Source organism: Coenobita brevimanus, chromosome 89 (genome assembly GCF_032717465.1).
Source record: "Coenobita brevimanus isolate Jiangsu-jjx chromosome 89, ASM3271746v2, whole genome shotgun sequence".
In the NCBI taxonomy this organism is placed as follows: Eukaryota; Metazoa; Arthropoda; class Malacostraca; order Decapoda; family Coenobitidae; genus Coenobita; species Coenobita brevimanus.
In genome coordinates, this window is record NC_137042.1 from 10,435,060 (window position 1) to 10,451,617 (window position 16,558).

Sequence of the window (16,558 nt, forward strand, 5' to 3'; positions counted from 1 at the left end):
TGTGTGTGTGTGTGTGTGTGTGTGTGTGTGTGTGTGTGTGTGTGTGTGTGTGTGTGTGTGTGTGTGTGTGTGTGTGTGTGTGTGTGTGTGTGCGTGCGTGCGTGCGTGCGTGCGTGCGTGCGTGCGTGCGTGTGTGTGTGTTTTATAGCGAGAGAAAGAGACAGAGAGAGAGGTAGCGTCCCAACAAATACAAAAAGGAAGAGAGATAAAGGAAACATGCGAGAAACTGAACTAAAAAAAAATGAGAGGGAAACAGAGGCAGATGTAAACAAAAGCAGCAGAGAAAAAGGAAAGAGTAATACATAGAGAATATGAAAGGAAAAATGAGGAAAAAAAAATACATGGAATAATAATATAAACAAAAGAAACAGAGAGAAATAATAATCCTAATAAGCCGCACCGCGTCCACACATCGCGCTAAATGAAAGTAATGAAATAAATAATGTAAAAGCAAAAATAAATAATGAAACAGCTGGCCGCTCGTAACTTGTCCACGCGGCCAGATGCTTGATTCTCTCTCTCTCTCTCTCTCTCTCTCTCCTTTTCGATTTCCTCCCACTTCTCGTAAATAAAATAAAATGAAGAAAAAGGTAACAAAGAAAAGCTACGACAAAATGGACCAAAGAAACATTTAGTAAACGGAAGTAACAAGATATGAAGGAGCACTCAGATATTGTAACACCCGCGCCTTCCAACTCCTTTAAGTGCCCAATTTCTGACTTTGCTCTCTGACTTCGATCTTTGACAGATGATTCTCAGACTCAAATTACTTCTTTCTCGCATATCTTTTAACATCATCAAGTTTGGTTCTAATCAGACGAAAACTGGTGGGTTGGATTTACTCACTGCCTTTGACCTGTGACCTTTCCCCTCTAACCTTGACATTTAACTGATTGTTTTCAGAATAGAATTTCTGTCCTCATAACCTAAACCCTTCCATTAGGCATAGCCTACATCGGATAAAAGCTATTTAAGTTGACTTTGCCATGTAACTTTGACAAATGATATGCTGTTAAAAAAAAAAAAAAAAAAAAAAATCCCTTGGGTGATCCTCATTTCGCCCACCAAGTTCGATCCAAATCAAATAAGTTGTTTTAGTTTCTTTGCTCACACAGACACACGGGTTGAACTTCGACTTGCCTCGCAACCTTGGCCTTTGAATGATTTTTCTCAAAACTGAATTTACTCTCTGGTTTCAGAAAAAAAATAAATGTTGCCTAAATGTACAAATATAAAGCAAAAAAGACCATCGGATTTTTCACCCGGGGTCTTCACGTCTCCTAAATAAAATGGGAAGAGTAAGCTGTATAAATCTGCAACATAGGAAAAATCTGAAAATGTACAGCAGTAAAAAATAAAATGTTTAAAATGTAAATCAGAACGAATAAAATAAGAACTGTGAAATAAAGAATAAAGTGTAAAATTGGGAGAATGAAACGTTAAATGTTAAACTGAACAAAATGTAAATAATGCAGAACAGGAAGATTAAATTTTACAATGTAAAAATGAGAAAAATAAAATGTAAAAAATGTAAAATACGAAAAATAAAATGTAAAAATGCAGTGGGGGAAAAACAGAATGTAAAAAATGTAAAATAGGCATAACAAAATGTAAAATATGTCATCAGATATTTAAGATTATTATATACCCACCATCTCATCTTCAAAACCAAATAACATTGTCTGAAAACTGCAAGAAATAAAAAAATGGCAAGGAAAAAAGCTAAGAAACTGAAAATAAAATGGCACAAAAACGAGAAATATGGCAGGAAAACAGGAATGGCAAGAAAGAAAACTGCAGGAAAAAGAGATGGCAAGAAAAGGAGAATGGCAAAGTATTAATAAAATGGGGAGAAGCAAAATACATAAATGGACTTAAAGAGTAAGCACCATGAGTTTGATGGCATTTTCTTTCCTTTGCTTATTCATTCTAGCTTCAGACGATTACACTCACCTTAGGACAGATTTACTGAACTGGAGGAACTGGAGACAACATTTAATAAGCTTTTCGCGTACAATATTTCTTCCAAAGCTGAATAAAATCGTCAGGAAATTACGAAAAAACAAAAAAATAGGTCATGGGTCTTGGGGATTAACACAGCCACCTCCACGTTCATCCATTCACTTTTCAGGTCTGAACTTCATGTGTAAATCAATGGTATCCACCCCTGCGGCACTCCATGCGACTTGGCCTTTGAATACAGGTGTGTGTGTGTGTGTGTGTGTGTGTGTGTGTGTGTGTGTGTGTGTGTGTGTGTGTGTGTGTGTGTGTGTGTGGAGGAGGACGAGGACGAGGAGGAGGAGAAGGAGGACGAGGAGGAGGAATTTAAGCGAATTAAAGAGGGAAAGAGAGAGAGAGGACAAAAAACCAAGGACTGGGTAGGGAAAAGGAGATGAGGAAGGTAGATGAAGGTAAGGGAGAACGGAGAGAAAAGAAAGGTGGGCAGTATTAGCGAGAGAGAGAGAGAGAGAGAGAGGGGGGGGGGATGGACACAGGGAGAGAAATATGAGGGAAGGAGGTGGGAGAAATATGAGTAAAGGAGGGGAGGGAGGAATGAGGTAGACAGGAGAGTTAGAGATGAGAAAAAGCGGGACAGGTGGGATAAAGGGAGGTGATTCAGGAACTACAAGGAGAGAGGGGTGAGGGGAGGCGAAACTAAGTAGGAGAGACGAAGAGAAAGGGAGAGAGGCCTAGAGAGAGCGGATGAGGGAGAGGGTGGGGGACGAAAGAGCAGAGAGGGGGTAAGGCGGAGCGAACGAACGACAAAAGAATATGTGAGAGGGGGGTGAGGAGGAGGGGGAAAGAGGGGAGGCTGGGAGCGGGGGGGACTATAAAGGGGTAAAGCAGAAAGAGATGAGGAGGAGAGGTGGCAGGGGAGGCATAGAAAATAGATGATTACGATACAAGGGATGAGGGAAGCAAAGACAAAGCAGGAAAGGGAGAGACGGGAAAGAGAGTTTAGGAAGAGGAGAGAGGGAGAGAGGTAAGGATAAGCCAAGAGGGGTGAGGGGGAAAGGAATACGAGGGAGAGGGATGTGAGACGAAGAAACTGAGGAGTGAGGGAGGGACGAGAGGGAGGTAAGAAGGGAGGGGAGAGTGAGAGGTTGAGGGGAAGGGCAGAGAGAGAGGGGGGGGATAAGGGAGAAAAGAATAAGAGTGGAGGGAATGGGGAGAGATTAATGTGAGGTCAGGGAGGCAAAAAAGAAGGGAGGAGAAAGGTAGAAGGAAAGTTAAAAGCGATGAAGCGATGAGGTGGTAAGGGAAGGAAAACACAAGACACGAGGATGAGAAGGGGAGGGAGAGGGAGAAAGCGGAGGAGGGGAGGGAGAGGGTGAGAGGAGAGAAGGGGAAAGTGAGGGGAGACGCAGAATATTGAATAGAAGCAGAACTAGAAAGAGGGGAAACCAGCCACAGCGCAAAAGGGAATGGAAGAGGGGAGGGAGAAGAGAAGGGGAAAACATAAAAATATTGTGAAAACGGGGAGTGAATGGAGGAGGAGGAGGAGAGTGAATGGAGGAGGAGGAGAGTGAATGGAGGAGGAGGAGGAGGAGGAGGGGAGTGAATGGAGGAGGAGGAGGAGGAGGAGGAGGAGGAGGGGAGTGAATGGAGAAGAAGAAGGAGGAGGAGGAGGAGGAGGAGAAGGGGAGTGAATGGAGGAGGAGGAGGAGGAGGAGGAGGAGAGTGAATGGAGGAGGAGGAGGAGGAGGAGGGACAGAAATTGTGGAGTGAAAAACTGAGAGGAAATGAAGAAGGAGAGAGGGAAAGAAGGCGTGTCTCAGTGGGAAGGAGAGAAGGAGGAGGAAACGGGAGGAAAAAGGGATGGGATGGATGGAAGCAGGGGAAGGGGGAAGGGAAAGAGAAAAGCAGGGGAGAAATGGGAAAGGAAAGGAAGGCAACAGAAGAAGAGGAATGGGAAAGAGGGAAATGGAAGAGGAAAGCAAAGGGGGAAGAAGGAAAGGTGGGACTGGAAGAGATTAATAAGGAAACGTAGGAATGGAAGAAGTGAAGAAAGAGAGGTGGAGAGGCATGAAGTGAGGGAGGAGAGGTGGGGAGAGAAAGAGGGAAGGGAAGGAAGAAAGGAGGGAAGGGGAGAGAAGGGTAGGAGAATAGGAAGGAAGGGAATGAGAAAATAAAGGAAGGGAAGGAGGAGAGCAAAGGAGGAAAGGAAGGAAACATGAGAGGTGAGGGGAAAGTGAAAAAAGAGGAGAGAGGGGAAGGAGGAGAGGAGAAGAGGAGAGAAGGGAAGGAGGGAAATAAAAGGGTATAAGGGAGTACACAGGAAAGCAAACAGCTGTAGATCTCGTTGTCCTCTTGGGGTTGATAAGGAGAACACTATGATTACGATGCCTACTTGTATGTGTTTAAGAGAAGGAAAGTAAAGCAGAAGAAAAGGAAAGGGATGGAGGCAAGCTGAAGAAGAGGGAAGAGGATGGAAACAGAAGAGGAGGGATGGAATGAGGGACGAGAAGGATGGATATAGAAGGAAAGAAGGGAAGGGGGGGAAACAGAAAGGAGGAGCAAAGAAGTCAAGAATGACAACGGGATAGAACAGTGAAAGACAATGCTTTATATATATATATGTGTGTGTGTGTGTGTGTGTGTGTGTGTGTGTGTGTGTGTGTGTGTGTGTGTGTGTGTGTGTGTGTGTGTGTGTGTGTGTGTGTGTGTGTGTGTGTGTGTGTGTGTGTGTGTGTGTGTGTGTGTGTGTGTGTGTGTGTGTGTGTGTGTGTGTGTGTGTGTGTGTGTGTGTGTGTGTGTGTGTGTGTGTGTGTGTGTGTGTGTGTGTGTGTCATATTTTCATTATATTTTTGTGCCTACTATTTCTACATGTTTACTCTCATTTACTTCACTTCTGTGTCCCATACCCTTTTAACTCTTATTTTACAGTCATAATTATATATACTGTATATACATATATATATATATATATATATATATATATATATATATATATATATATATATATATATATATATATATATATACATATATATATATATATATATATATATATATATATATATATATATATATATATATATATATATATATATATATATACACAAGGTAGGGTAGTGGATGTTGGAGTGGCTATGGTGAGAGAGGATAGTGTTTGGAAACTCCCTGTACTGTTGTTTGCAGATGATACTGTGTTGTTGATTGAAGACGAAGGGGAGCTGCAAGGCTTGGTTGATGAGTCTGAGAGAGTGTGTAAGAAACGGAATCTAAAGGTGAATGTAGGGAAGAGTAAAGTGATGGTCTTTGAGAGAGGTGAAGTCAGTGAATGTACAGCGAGGTTGGATGGTGAGGAATTGGAAAATGTGAGTACGTTTAAGTACTTGGGTAGTGTGATGAGTAAGGATGGAGGTTTGGAGGGTGAAGTGCTTGAAAGGGTACAGCAGGGAAGAAAGGTTGCTGCTTCCTTGAAAGCAGTGATAAGAAACAGGGAAGTGAGCATGGAAGTGAAAAAGTTACTACATGACAGTATTGTGATACCAACTCTAACGTACGGAAGTGAAGCTTGGACGTTGTTGGAAGGACACAAGTCAAGAGAGAGCAGTGGAAATTAGTTATTTAAGAGGAGCCTGTGGAGTCACAAGGAGAGACAGGCTGACGAATGAGGATATAAAGGAGCGTTGTGGTGTTGATGTGGATGTGATAGGAAGCGTTATGAGGAACACGCTGAGGTGGTTTGGCCATGTGGAGAGGATGGAGGGTGAAAGACTGACGAAGAGAGTGTATGTGAGTGAGGTGGAGGGGGAAAGAGGGAGGGGGAGGTCGAGGATGAGATGGAGGGATGGGGTGGAGAGGTATTTGAGAGAGGGGGGTGTGAGCTGGGAGCAGGGGAGTGAAATGGCGGGGGACAGGGCGACTTGGAGGCGATTTGTTTGTGGCCACCCCAAACGGGATTGAGGCGTCTGGCAATATATATATATATATATATATATATATATATATATATATATATATATATATAGTATTTATCGTATTGATTAATTTTCATTTTGTTCTCCCTTCACTTTTCACATCTTATCATTCCAACAACATTAAACTTTCATTTGACCTTTATCTTAATTTCCTTCATATCTCATTCTGACCTTTACTTACCTCCAGTCTGGTTTTGTGTTTCACCCCAATTTCATTTATTATATGCTGTACCATGATTCTGTATCTACATTTCCTGAATTTTTTTTCTCTTTCTTTTTAGTGTTGTTCTTTTTCTTCTTACCAACGCTTGCTGCCACAGCCTCACCCGTTTATAACTATTATCAACACCATCATCATCATCAACCTGACCATTTTCACTTTTACATCTATTCTTATATCACACTTCATCCTCGGGCTTCCCCTCCCTCAGCTCCAATCCCTCCACACATCACTGTCCTGTTCTCGAGTACTCATTACTTCTATTTTACATCACTGTTTCATTTGCTTCCTTTTTCGAACCGTACTTCCTCATCATCTGTCTCCTTCTCTTGCTGTCCCCACCACGCCCCACTCTCCTAATTCCTAGTATGTATTTTTCCTTAACTGTTTTTCTTCTTTCATCGTCCGAATCATCAATAATAATTTCACTGTTTTCTCTTATCGGTATCCCTAAACTTTACTCACTCGTGTTCGGTCTTCCTCTCCTTCCCCCGCCACACCTCACCCTCCTAATCCCCACTGGTCGGTGTTTCCTCTGTGTTCCTTCGACTTCCCCACTGTTCCATTCCACGTTCACTGTTTCTTCATCGTGCTCTGTCCTCCTCTCCTTCTACCCCTCACACACCTCTCTATCTTAAGCTTGTCCTCGATCTTCCTCTCCTGTCCCCCTCCCCTACTACACCTCATTGTCGTGATGTGCTTCTTACATTATTTCTTCACTAATATGTTACTTCCCCCACGTACTCCCTCGCCCTCGGTCTTCCTCTCCTCCTGCTCTCCACCACACCTCACAGTCATTTTCCAATTCTTCTTTCACTCATTCATTACTTCTTCAATGTCCCTCTCTCTTCCATGCCAAAACCTCTATCACTCGTCCTTGTTTCCTCATCCTCAGTCCACATCTCCCTCTGCTCCCTCATCCTTGACCTACCTCTCCCTTCACTCTCTCATCTTCTGCCTACCTCTCCCTTCACTCCCTCATCCTTGACCTAGCTACCTCTCCCTTCACTCCCTCACCTTCTGCCTACCTCTCCCTTCACTCCCTCATCCTTGACCTAGCTACCTCTCCCTTCACTCCCTCATCCTTGACCTACCACTCCCTTCACTCCCTCATCCTCGGCCTCTCTCTCCCCTGCCCCTCCCACCACACCTCCCCGTCTTAATCCCCATTGTTCATCCCGGGGTGGGGCGTCTGAATGCATGTACGAAAGCGGCCTGATCGCCTCTGGTTCCTGGAAGTCCCTTTGTCTACCAGACCTGGATTACTTCCCAGAACAACCTGTCAGCCAAAACAGACCAGACTATTATTTTGGTGGAGGAAACTGATAGGAAGTGCGGAATCTGTACTAAAGATGCACAGAAACAGGCACTTGAGTTGCTGCCCAGAACTAGGATTCACAAACAAATTTACGATTGACTTCCTGCTGAAACTTTGAATTGCTTTTGCAGGAAGGACGGGAGACGAGAGTGCAGATATTCTCGTGTCCCCAGTTCTCCTTGCAAAACAAATCTGAATCACCATGTGGAAGAGATTATTAATGGCCTATGATTGCGAATCCCACCCCAGCATGCTATAAAAGACTTGTATGCACACACGCAAGCACACACACACACACACACACACACACACACACACACACACACACACACACACACACACACACACACACAATGGTGGACTGTTGCTATGGGTCTCTGTAAATGAGGGCATGCACAGAATCTGGAAAGGAGATGAAGTGTTGAGAATTTATCTGGACAATTAGGCCGATTCCTAAAGGTATTTGAGAACAAACACAGACTTTGTACGGAATATTCGAAGTTAAATCACAGGTCAGCTTGAAATACATGCAAGAGATAAAGTAAAGTGAAACATGCAGAGGAGAAAGTAAAGTGGATTGTTGTTTTAGGCCAAGGTAACTGACGGCAAGCACGGAACCCGTATGGGAGATGCTGAGGTAAAGCGGATTCAAATTCTAGTGAATAAAAAAAAAAAAAAACACTATCAGTAATGTGGAGACGCAAACGCTTCAGAATACTCACCGGGACGCTGTGTCAGGCAAGACGCTCACACACGGAAAGACTCTTGGCTCCACTGAGGTAACTGACAGCAAATCGGTGAATCTGTAAGAAATAAGAAGTTTAGGTTTGCCTGGTCATAATTTTTTTTAAGATAAATAACTAGTCTGAACAATGACTTCTGAAGCCCAGTATTGCGATCGTCGGAACTATATATAATGAAAAAATCCAGAACACAGGTCAAGAGTTAACAGTGGATTGTTGCTTTTAGCGGCAGTGTATGAGACCACCCAAAGTGTACAGGCGATGAGGAGCCTGTTTATCACACCTCTTTTCTCCCCTATCACGAATTAGACAAGAAACGCACAGGTGGATGACTGTTTCGGTGTAGGCACTTATAGAACATGTGCAGTCTGTACAGGAGATGTTGTGTGGAGATGCACAAATGAGAACAAGTGTTGACTCTATACTGAAGATGCTGAGCTTGCTCATCAGACTCACATGAATTATCAAACTTCCCCGAACACGATGTCAAGAACTGGACACAGTACAAAAATACACAAGAAAGCAAGCAGCAACATACCTGTTGCTCCTTCTGTGGCTGCCTGTAACAGAGAAGGTTATAACTAACAACACTATTTTGTGGGTAACCGACAAAGACAGGTGGACTGGGGCTAACTAAAAATTATATTTACAAGAGGTGATGTAGAGAAGCATGTATGCAGGTTATATATGTATTAAGAGACCGACAGACCGACAGACAGACAGACAGACAGATAGGTAGGTAGACAGATCGATGAATAAATGGATGGATGGATGGATGAATGGATGGATGGATGGATGGATGGATGGATGGATCGATCGATCGATCGATCGATAGAGGGATAGATAGACAGATAGACAGATACTTAGACAGACAGACAGATAGAGACGGACAGACAGACCGGTAGGGATAAAGAGATGCAGACAGATATATAAAATACAGATATGTAGAGATTATCATTAATCTATTTCTATATAACTTTCCAATGGCAACACCGGTGTACGCCATGATTAAACAATCGGACAGTGTCAAAGGACACTTGAAATGAAGTGAACTGATTACAGACGGACGAACAGACGCACAAGGCTGCAGACATTACTCACACTAAAAATGACCGGTTCAGTCAAAGTAGCCTACACGTTGTGATGTGGAAATTCATGGAACTGTGGTATAACTAAAGAATTACATTACAATAGCCTGGCCAGCTCCACCCTCTGCCTTTTTTTAGTCTTTGTCAGTTCACATATGGTCCAAGAGAAAAGCAGTCGTGTAGAATATATATAAACTAGCACTGGTATTTTAGACAATTAAAACTGTAATAATGAATTGGACAGGAGGAGAAGGAGAATAAGATCATGAACGATATGGAGGAAGCATATGCAGGAATGCAGTTAGGGACAGGGTTGAGGAGTATATGTGAGACTGTGGTTAGGGATAGGAGTGACGAGTATATGTGGGAGGGTGGTTAGGGATAGGGTTGAGGACTATATGTGGGAAGGTCAATAAGAATGAGGTGCATATGTGGGAAGGTGGTTAGGGATGAGGGAAAGGAGTATTTATGTAGGATGGTGGACAAAGGCAATATATTTCTCCATCAGCTTACACACAGACTACCAGACTTTCCCATTTCCAATTCACGGTACCTACTGTATAACTTTTCAAATTTTGTTGTATCCAACAAAAAACTTAGCCCATCCTTTCCTAACTATTTTTCTCATTTCTGCTGTGATTTTTGTTATGAATCCGTAGGTGTGCTGCGTATCCCGCTAACCCACCCACCACATACTTTTTCTATCTTAGCTGTGTTTTTCAGTATCAATATCCTTTGAAAAAACTTTTATGAAAAGAATAAAGAATTAAAGACCAGGTGATCACAAAGATGCTCTTTGCAGGAGAAAACACAAACAATTAAACAAACACAAGGGAACAAAAATCTAAGAATTCTTATTTCTAGATGCCTGGCCACATTGCCCTCAAAATACTGGGGGTCATACGCAGAGGGAAATAGAGACTGAGGAAGATAGTTTCAGAGTTGATCTGTTGCATAAATGAAGGACAAAGTATCAGTTACCTCCTGCATTAGAAAGCCTGACAGACAATAGGTGAGAGTGCGATCCCAGACGAATGCTTTGAGCCCGCTGTAATGAAGAAGGGATGCAAGCAAACAGTTCCGAGAAGCAGCTGACCCCTCGGAATAGTGTTCCATCCACATATAAAAGCTAAACCTTCCCATTTTGTTTCTTTTTCGTTATGGAATTTTCCAGTATAAAGCCACTGGTGTTCGGTGCATCCTGTGCCTGCCTGTATTTCCGTCAACACACTTTCCTCTCTCATTACTAATTCTCCGTAACTTCAACCCTCGCAATACTGATCTATTAACCTGCATACACAGAATTTACTCCTCCTGTTTCGGTAATCTAGCCAATAAACTATTGTTCTGCCTATCTGCATATACGCAACCAAATCATTCCTGCTTTTACTGTAACCAAACGAGCCTTTGCAACGTATTTATTTTTCCACTCTTCCTGATGTGGGGTTTTACAAGTATAGAGCTGTTGGTAGGCGGTGTATCCTGTCTGCGCACATTTTCCTCTATAATCTCCGTGTTAAGCCGTAATTCCCTTGAACGCCTTTACCAAATACCCCCCCTCATGCTTTTGCGCTTCCCTGCTTACGGGGAGATAAAATATGATACTAACACCCTCCACGGAATTATTAAGGACTGATGAATTTATATTTGAGTAATTGGGTCATATTACTTTTTATCCCCTACGAGATTCTTTATATATCATCATCAGCATATCTGCAGAAGGGGTTGTGTCCTGTTGTTCTGGATTCCCCTCTTCCCTTCCTCCTCTTTTCAACTGCTTTATTTATTTATATTTATTTTTGCCTATTTTTGCTACTTTCGGTGAATCTTATTATCTAATTTATCATAGGGTTTTTGAACTCGAGGGATTAGATGCAAATTTTCCCAACATATTTATTATGAGTGTCTCTTCTTGTCTCTCATAGAATAAAATCGTCTGGAAGCAACAAGAATAGTTTTCAAAAATACGTCACTCGATTCAAGATACTGAGCTATGCCTTATTTTGGGGGGGCTGAAGTAAGGTTGATTATTTTTTATTTCTCCTCCTCCTCCTCCTCCTCTTCCCTTCCTCTTCCTCTTCCTCCTCCTCCTCCTCTTCTAATAAGTGGCAGGGGAAGAGAGTATGTTCTAAGGAAGATATTGCACCGAAAGTCAGAATTGATGTGTCTGAAACGGCCCTGTGGAAATAATCCCGACAGTGACTGCTTGGAGTCATTTGGAAGTTCGGTAGTTGGGGAGTGAGGCGGCTGGGAGGACTGTGAGTTATGCAGAACGAGATTAGACAAAATGGAGAGTTAGATAATTGGGAAGCTGAGAAATTGGGTGGATGAGATGCAGCACTAACATGGATGCACGCACACACACACACACACACACACACACACACACACAATATTTTTTATATACCTCTCTTCCTCCTGTTCCCCCTTCAAACCACTCCTTCCCCTCCACACGTCCTTCCCCTTCCATAACTGCTCTCCCTTTCCCTCCCCCTCCCCTCCATACCTCCACCTACCCCTCAATACCTCTCCTTCCTTTCCATATCACTCTTCCCCTCCATACCTCACCCCCTTCCCCAGCAATACCTCCTCTCCGTGCCCCTATTACCATTGGTGCTGCATTACATCTGTTGAGACATCAAGGACACTTAACTGGCACAGACCCGGGTACTGTGGCAGCATCAGCAGCAACAAACCATCACGAGGCCAACACCAAACTATGCACTTCTGACATACTAACTACTTTACCTTCATTTAACGGCATCATTACATTACCACCCACCCATCATTCCCTTGCCACCCACCCATTATCTTCTGGTCCTGGCTGGAATTTGATCACTGTTAAAATGGCGTGTTCTCCGACAAATATTTCCAGTACTCCAATCATCGAGTTAGAAGAACCATAGAAGAAACAAACTGACCTAGGCCCATATTCGTCTCCGTAAAGGGAGTCCATAAGTAACATCTCTTCTTTGACGATTTATTTTGCATTTTAGGCCTTACTGGTCATTTGTATGTTGTTTATAACCCCAATATAATATCAGTGTACCAGATACACAATTAAACTAGTAAGGAAGAGGTGCTAGAGAGCCTACTTAAGCAACAAGAATACGGGCACTGGATCTTAATGTACAGTGACAATGAATTATCCCATCCTAATTCTGTCAATGATAATCATCCAGTTTTATTTAAATGGTCAGATTCAAATTCTTAATACTGAGGGAAATAATGAAAAACCACAAACTTGTTCTTGAACTATAATGTATGCCATGTTCACGGAATAATGTGTTAATGAACTGAAACAAATTTGAATCAGACTATTGTAACTGAATTATTAGACTTTTCTTATATAGACGGATTAAAAAACAATTATCACTGAAAATCAAAATGACGTGAAAAGTTTGTTCTCTTAAACAGCCGGGTCATATGAGTTCCATGTGCTTGTGTTTTGGGCAGCCATGTTATGAGTGAATTTTTGCTGGTTTGTCCGATGATGACGCGGCAGTTGCAATCTTGGGTTTTAAGTGTGGTCAACTTGCAACACCAAAATAACACCATGAAATTTCTCATCCCCAATATATTGAAAAAAAAAATCATTCACAACCACAGCCTAAGCATTTTAAAATTTTAGCTATACTTGATGGACCCGGTGGCCATCTTACAACTCGTGCTCCGATATAATTAGCCAGCACTTTCCACAGGCACGCCCAAGCTGTTCTCTTTTGACTTTATGTATCAAAGGCCACAAAAACACTCTCAAACCTTGATCATTAAGAAACGGTCACGGGAGCAGTCATATGACTCACACTAATACCTCATCGCTCCCTCAGTACTTCAACTGCCTCAGAATCTTTACCCGCCACTATGCCCCTCCTTCCTCCTCGACTTCATACATCTTTCCCCCCTTTTAATAACTCCTTTCCATATTTACCGTTCATCTTCTCCCCCTCAAAGTTCCTCTTCCATCAAAATAGTTCTGTTATTCATTCACTCATTCATTCATTCAGTCAGTCGATCAGTCAGCTCACTCACTGACTCTCTCTCTCTCTCTCTCTCTCTCTCTCTCTCCCTCCATTTTCTCTGTGCAGTGAGAAGGAACCAAGCGTTCAAAGGCTGCAAATTTCCCCCTTCCCAAAGAGACTCAAATAAAAAGAGCCAAAACTAAGATCCATACATTTCGAGATGCACTGGTACCTGGAGCTTGAAAGACACAGGCAGGGGGAGAGATAGACTGAGGACGACGAGTTAAAGGTGGACCAGTTGCGTACATGGAAGAATGAGAGTACCTGTTAGTCCCTGCACTAAAAAGATGGACGGAAAAGGGATGGCAGTGTCTTGATAGCTGAGTACTGTGTGCCCGCCTTGAAGAAAAATGCAAACAGCAACCGATTAAAGGTCCTTTCGAAGCTGCTTTGCCTCTACCCAGCAATTATTTCTGCCGAAGTCAGCAGGAAAAAGTGAAAAGGACAACCATACAGCACAGCATAAGAAATTGTCTATGAAATATCATGAAAATTATTGAACAGAAAAATATATTATACCCTGTCAATCTGTAAGGGAAAAAGTAACACTGACTGCATGACGATGTTGTGATGCTGCTGTATTCTCCTTGACATGGATTAAAGGAACAGAGTCAGATTTCTCTAAGACCATGTTTAAATGGGGCTTAGAAGTGAGTCACCTATCCAGGCATTTTTTAAATATCATTACTGTATCGCAGCCTACTGCATTCTTAGGCACTATGATCCGTATGTGTACAACTTGATGAAAAAAAGCATTGCATCATTGGACTTAATACGCCTGCCATTACTCTTGTAATCATTACCTCTAGTGTAATGCGACAAGTCAGTTTAGCACTACCATATACGGGACGGAGGGAGGGAGACGATGACTGCCAAGACTGATTGCGAGGAAAAAAAAAAAAATGTCATTAAACTGCAGAAGCAAGAACGAACTAGCGATATTCTGATGCAGTGAAAACAAAGAATGTCTGTGACCAGTCAGAAATAAAATTACACAATCAGAAATTATATATGGCATAACCTCTCTGCTGGTATTTCGTAGCGACTGCTGTAATGCGCACTAAAGAGATGAAGGGTAATCAAATGAAAGGTGAAGCCAACGTTATATAAAACGAGATTTATAATTAAGAAAACAAGGAACAGTAAATTGAAGTGGCCTGGTGTAATGACAGAACACTAAGGCACACCACTGCTGAAGACATCAAAACTAGAACAGTTGTTATACACGACAGTGGAACAGTGTGGAGACACAGATGAGGAGATAAAAGCCGAAAGGAAAGAGTTTGAAAATTACAAACTTATGCCCAAACTTGGTCAGAGGATTGAATATGTTTGAGACAACAAAGAAGTTCAGCAACATTCTGTGTGTGATGACCAGGAATTTAAAGGGATTTTATGAAGATCGCCAATGGAGCGCCCATAATGAAACTACACTGACAGAAAGAAATATAGCCTAATGAAAAGGAAAATGTTCCAAAAATTTCCTGCTTAGACGACATTAAAAAACAAATCAATATAAAAATGGACGTTACGTGGAGGAGTAAAAAAAAAAATCTTTAAATGGGGTAAACTTTCATTTTTTCCCTCCCACTCTCTTCTATTCAAATTCCCGTAATCACTCTCCATTCGCCCACTCCTCTTCCCCTTCTCCCTCTCTCCACACCTCTCCGTTCCAAACCTCCCTCCCTCCTTTTCTCCCTTCCATAACACTATCTCCACACTGCCTCCTACTTCCCTCCCACTCTCCTTTCCCATCCCAGTCCCTCTAATCCCTCTCCATTCACCTCCCCCCCCCCCCAGAATCCCACCACCTACGTGAATAATCCTAGCCAATAATTCCTGAGGCCTGCCGGAGAATTATCATGCCGCAATAATCCCACTCTTAAATAACGTGTGTGGGTGGCTAGTGAGCAGGGAGATGGGGGCACTGGGTGTGGGACTTGGGGGAGGTGGTGGGAATACGATTACTACTCTGATCATTGTGGTGGTGGTGGTAGCGGTGGTGGTCAGGAAGTCAATGCAGGAAAGGTATTACTGGAATAACTACTGTAACAGGACCGCCGTCTCTACTCGAAGGGAGAGTGACAGTCAGAGTAACCCTTTCCCACTGCCAAGTACGAATGAGAGAAGTGGAGCCTGTATGGAGGGTGATGCATGTACGAGTAAGTGCTGCAAGGGCTATGTACATCCAAAATCACACACACACACACACACACACACACACACACACACACACAAATCAAGCAAAACGTATACATCCACTGTGCTTTGCGGACGTAGGTATAATACTGTCCTCAGGCTGAATGTGTTAATGAGGCAGGTGAGGGGATAAGGTCAGAGGGATGGACGGAATAAGGTCAAGTGTCGTAGTCCATCACACACACTTACTGAGGAGGCTCATGCACCACCCACGCCCCACACATTCTCCTTTTTCTATTTCCTTTTCGATTTTTTTCATAAATTGTTGAGCGTAACATATAATTTATTGTGATGAGGGGTTTAAATAAGGCTGTATTTAACCCCGCCAGTTCGAAGCGTCGCCCCTAAGTTAGCAAGAATAAAATAAAAACTTGGTAATAGGAGGGAAGGGCATGAGGTCTGAAATCCAGCGTGTCACCTGGTCATTATACACAGGGTTATAAGGTAAGACACCGGGTTGCCTGGTCTGCTTGCTTTTTGTATTATTTTGCCTGTTTTCACGACTATTATGTTCTGCTCACCTCATCCCAGTTCCAACAGCCCAGGACAGTAAGTGAAAACAATCAGTGGGCAGTGAATGTAATGTGACTGTTTCCACACAGTATTACAACACGTATGCTTTCACGTGACAAATATCAGCAACCCCTGTTCAGCTTAGTTTATGGGCAAGCGTAGTCAGATCGCTGGGTAAATTTTGGCTAGCGATAAAGGAGACTCATTCCTACCTCATAGCTAAAGTTCGTCGAATATCACACAACCCTGACTCAGCGTTTAGGTTCAAAGAGTAGCCTAGTTCCGTCACATGAAAACAAACCAGCTATAATGGTTACTATGTCCAACAAGTAAACTTTCCTCCTCTTTAAATTGCAGGTTAATTCAGAATATAAGACATAAGCAATGATGTGTGACTACCAAATGAATTGTTACGATGACACAAAGATGAATAGGGTGGTGCCGATGACCAGAACAAAACAGCTGACTTTACTGGCTAAACTCATGGTGAAAATTTGTTGCGTTGTTACTGAAACATTGTTGCTGTGT